General features: G+C 38.9%; 1 pseudogene; it reads right to left on the bottom strand.

Annotated features, from left to right (window-relative positions):
• Positions 1 to 865: 865 nt before the first annotated feature.
• LOC141496578 (large ribosomal subunit protein uL23-like) lies at positions 866 to 1,418 on the bottom strand (annotated as a pseudogene).
• Between the last annotated feature and the right edge of the window lie 3,529 nt (positions 1,419 to 4,947).

The raw sequence follows: 4,947 nt of genomic DNA, 5'->3' as shown, positions 1-4,947 counted from the left end.
ATTTGAACTCGGGTTTTCAGAGTGATTTCAGATTTCAGACTGAGCACTCTATCCCCAGTGCTACCTAGCTGCTGTGAGCAAATGTCAGTTCATTGAGTTTGGTTGATTTATCAAACTCATCCAGGCAAAATAAATATCAGAGCCATGAGTTCACATTTCCAGATTCAAAATTTGCACCCTTTATTTTAATATCTACTGCACATTGTTAAACTACTAGCGAAATGCATCAAAAACAATTCTTTATACTTTTCAATCAACTTTTTCAGACTTTATAGAAAATTGTTTGGATAAAACCCTGTTTTCTTTTCATCATGGTGAGGTCATTTTTTCCTGCCCTTCCACCTCTTACTGACCTATTCTTAAATGTTCTAAGGGAAAGCAAAAGAACCAGCTCCCTTGAAGTTGAGTGGAAGTGAGCCTTCATATCATTTTCTTTATTCCAGTATCTTGATTTGTGAGTTACAGAGACCTCTTGAAAGACATCTCTTTGCCAGGAGAGCTTAGAAAATTATGACTCAGTTGCAGTCGTGACTGACTTCCATCTTAGTGAGCCCACCAAGGATGCCCTCTTTCTCAGTTTAAGTAATTTTGTTCTTTTTAAGATAGTTGGAAGTCTGTGAGGGAGTTGCCTAAATAAAACTGAGGGGAAGTGACTAAACATGTAATAAAGACAAATCCATTTTGTCTTCACAAAGTTGATTCAGCATTTTCCTGGTGAATTTAATTTGGGGGTGGTTCTGAATTTATATTCATTGGTAATGTGGCACCTGAGATTCAAGCATAATTGTCTTTATCACTCTGTAACTGATGTTCTTTTCTTAGAGAGAAATGTCTTGTTTAGCAAGAACCGTGCTCCAGATTGACTTTACATCCATCCTACTTTCTTTTTTTTTTCCTGGAAAACTTTTTTATTGTGGGTGAAAAAGCAGGGCAGCTGGACAGTTTCGATGATTCCAATCTTATTGGCAACATCTAAAGCATCATAGTCTGGGGCAAGCCGGACATAGGCCTTCTTCTCTCCATCAGGCTGTATCAGTGTGTTGACCTTGGCCACATCAATGTCATACAGCTTCTTTACGGCCTGCTTGATTTGGTGTTTGTTGGCCTTGACGTCCACAATGAAGACCCGGGTGTTGTTATCCTCAATCTTTTTCATAGCAGACTCCGTGGTCAGAGGGAACTTAATGATGGCATAGTGATCAAGCTTGTTTCTGCAAGGGGCACTTTTCCGTGGGTATTTTGGCTGCCTGCGAAGCCTCAGCATCTTGGGTCTCTGGAAGGTGGGCGAGGTTTGGATCTTCTTCTTCTTCTTGTGGCTGTGGATGACCTTCAACACCGTCTTCTTGGCCTTCAAGGCCTTGGCCTTGGCTTCTGTCTTGGGGGGGGGTGACAGCTTCCTTCTTGGCCTTCGGCGCCATCTTGGGGGAAAGCCATCCTACTTTCATTAATCTGAATTTAATTCAGCAAATTGCCTACTATGTGCAATTCTTTGACTAGGATCCTCAAGGAGCTTACATTCTTCTGAGGGGGTACAACATGGAAAAAGGTAACTAAATACAAGTTCATTGGAAGAAAGAGAAAACTTGAGGGTGGGACAGGGAAGGGAATGCTTTCCAGAGAAAGTGATAGCTGAGTTAAGCTTTGAATAAATATCAGGAGTTTGAGAAGTGGCGCTGTATAAAGTATTCTTCCCAGGACACTAAGATATATGGGAAATACAGAGCAAATGGATGATACTGGGAAACTGACTACTGAATTCAGGAGTCACCTAATAGCAGTCCAACTTGCCTGGAATATAATGTTCACAAAGTGGGGAAATGTGAAATAAGCAAAAAAAGTAATGGGTCTTAAATACCCAAATGAAGAATTTATTGTATCCTAGATGTTGTAGGGAACCACTTACTGTTTTTTAGAAGGGGAACAGCATGGTTCATTTCTTGTTCTAAAAGCAGCGAATTTTATATTTGTGGTCCCTTTGGCCCCAACTGATAATTGAATGCCTTCTCATTTTTAATAAACAATGACCTAAGCTATCAAGGCATTAATGATAAAGAGACTAGATTTTGCTCTTGCAACCCTGAATTTAAACTCTAGCTAGCCCTATCCTAAGCCCAATGAATAATCGAACACAAAATGAAATAAACCAAAAACTCAGAGAGGTCAACATTAAATATTTTAGTGTTAATTTTGTTACTTGACTGTAAGCAAGACCTTGATCATTCAGGAGTATTTTTCCTCACATGTAAAATAAGAGATATGGATTAAAAAAAAATCTCTAAGGTCTCTCTAGCTCTAAAGACCTATGATTCTCAGCCTACTCTGTTGTTGGTCCTACTCTGAATTTGTGCTCTGGTCATAGAATAATAGAACTGGCTTTTACTTTGACCACTCTGACCTAGCAACACACACACACACACACACACACACACACAATTTCAATAACAAGCCCTCAAATCCTTATTGGAGAAATCCTTCCTTGGACCTTCATTTGGAGAAGGACTCTAGTCACACTTCACTTGACTCTTTAACTTAACTTTCTCCAGACTCCACCTGTGGCTCCTCATGCATCTTTCTCTCTTCCCTCTGCCTTGTCAATACCCCTATAGTTCTGTGGTTTCTGTCTTGTTTGCTTGTATCTGAACTGCCAATAGTTAACACAGAGCTTGTCACATAGTGAGTGCTTAATAATGCTCATCAATTATCTATCTATCCATCTTTCTATCTATCTACTATCTTTCTACCTTCTACAATTCTTCTAGCTCCTACTCACTCCTATAAACCAGTGGACTATCATTTCTAAGTTTTTGCTTGTCTTAAATTCCATCTATTCAATGAAACTCTTATTCTTCTAGACCCTTAACAACCTTGCTATTTTTTCCAATTGCTTATTTTTGTATTATTTGACCTATTTGTGGGACTATTTTATTTCCAAATCCTGCTTGGAGGGTTCTTCAGTCTCCTACATGTATTCATCTGAAGAAATGGAGAACAGTTCAGAAGGTAGAATCAAGGCATTGGCATGACTGACCTAGTAAACAGTTATCAAAACAAACCTTTAGGGTTTCTTTTCCTATGCTCAAAACCCCAGGTGGTACACAACACAATGTGACCTATGACTTTCCCAGGAATTTCTACTAGGTAGGAAAATGCAGATAGATAAAATAATCTACCAAGAAACACTAGAACCTTTGCAGTATGTCTGCCCTGAAACAAAGAGGTCTCACATGGCTCACAACTTTTCCTTTCTATTGAAATATGTAACCACAGTATACCCTGATATTTTTTGGAAAGGGTTTTCATAAAGCAACCAAGATGGCCTGCATCTTTCAGCTCTTAAATTTAAGATGCAGAAAGTAACAATAGGAAAGAAAGGCTAGTGAAAACCTCTTGGTTTTTGTGAAACTGCTGCTTTTCTAACTTTAAATAATCTTCCTTATTTTCTCTTAATTGAAAGATTGTGGGAGGGTTTTGGATTTCTTTGTTTTTCTAAGAAGATTTGACTGATTGATTTGAAGTCAGAGACCGTCCTTTAGAATTCTGTATGGCTTCTAGAGTTACTTGACTCACATTCAATTTAAAGAAAAAATTAAGCATCTATGATATTTCAGGAACAAAGCTATAACTCCAAAGATCCTTCTCTACTGGTTGAAAAAGTGGTCTTAAGGTTTAATTTAGTGTCAGCTGTTTAGAGCAATTAAAAGTCTGGTACATCTCAGGTCCCTTCCAGAATACCTTGATTGTGTTTTCTTTCTTAGTGGCTTTCCTTCATTATCTTCCCCAAATATGTTAGTTATGTGTTTAAGATTTTGTGACTAGGGAAGTTGAATCTTCTTTTCTTAACATCTCTACACAAATATATAAATACATACACAATAAAAAACTGAAAGACTTTTCCCACAAGTTTCTTTTCATCTCGGTGGGTAAGGTCTTCTGAATTATTATCCTAACAACAGATAGCAATTGCTTTTTCTTTCCAGTGGCATGGAAGGGTCTAGACAAGTGAGCTGATTCAGCACTGTGGCAAGGGACAGCATCGACAAGTCATTCAAAATAGAGCAGTATGGGGGGGGGGGGGGAGCGGCTAGGTGGCCTAGTGGATAAAGCACCAGCCCTGGAGTCAGGAGTACCTGGGTTCAAATCCGGTCTCAGACACTTAATAATTACCTAGCTGTGTGGCCTTGGGCAAGCCACTTAACCCTGTTTGCCTTGCAAAAAAAACTAAAAACAAACAAAAAAAAATAGAGCAGCATCATGCCCCTATTATGAATGTATGGGGTGGGATGTAGTTGAAGATTTGAAGAGGAGACAGATATTATTAATAAAGTGGCTGCTATTGCCTCTGCTTGTGATAGAGGTGACTGCTCATGGGGAATAATGGAGATCTGTATTTTAGAAAGGACATGACTGCTCAAAGGAAATTTCTGGAAATTTTTCCTCAAGGATGCTGACCCTTGAGTAAAAATCAAAAGGATTCCATGTTCATTTCTGATAGCTATTCCTACGGGTATTTTTTTGCTTTGTAATTACAATTATATATCCTCATCCTCTAGATAGAAGCCAACTTCTGGCTTAGGAAACTATGTGATCTTGAGGCCTTTTTGCAGACAGCTTAAGATGACTCTCTGAAGTTTGGCCTGTAAACATCTCATGGAAGACTGAGCACATCAAATGTCATGCTATCTTCCTTCATCACTTCATAAAAACAAGAGTCCCTTCTTCTGAGTTATTCTGATTCTGTAGCCAGCTGCCACAAGCGTCTTGGTGGAAAAAGGAAAAGAGGAGGACTGAGAGGGGGCTACCATGCATGGGTGCTTAATAAATGCACAAGTGATAGTAGACCTTATACTAATATTACACTGGGGCACCATTTGGAAGAGTCAATGGATTGATCCTTGAACACCTGGCTCACAGCTTTATGTGCTTTCTTTTCTTTTTTGTTCTTTTTTT

Source organism: Macrotis lagotis, chromosome 8, assembly GCF_037893015.1.
Source record: "Macrotis lagotis isolate mMagLag1 chromosome 8, bilby.v1.9.chrom.fasta, whole genome shotgun sequence".
In the NCBI taxonomy this organism is placed as follows: Eukaryota; Metazoa; Chordata; class Mammalia; order Peramelemorphia; family Peramelidae; genus Macrotis; species Macrotis lagotis.
Note: the sequence above shows the minus strand (reverse complement) of the source record. Positions and strands in the feature narration are given on the sequence as shown.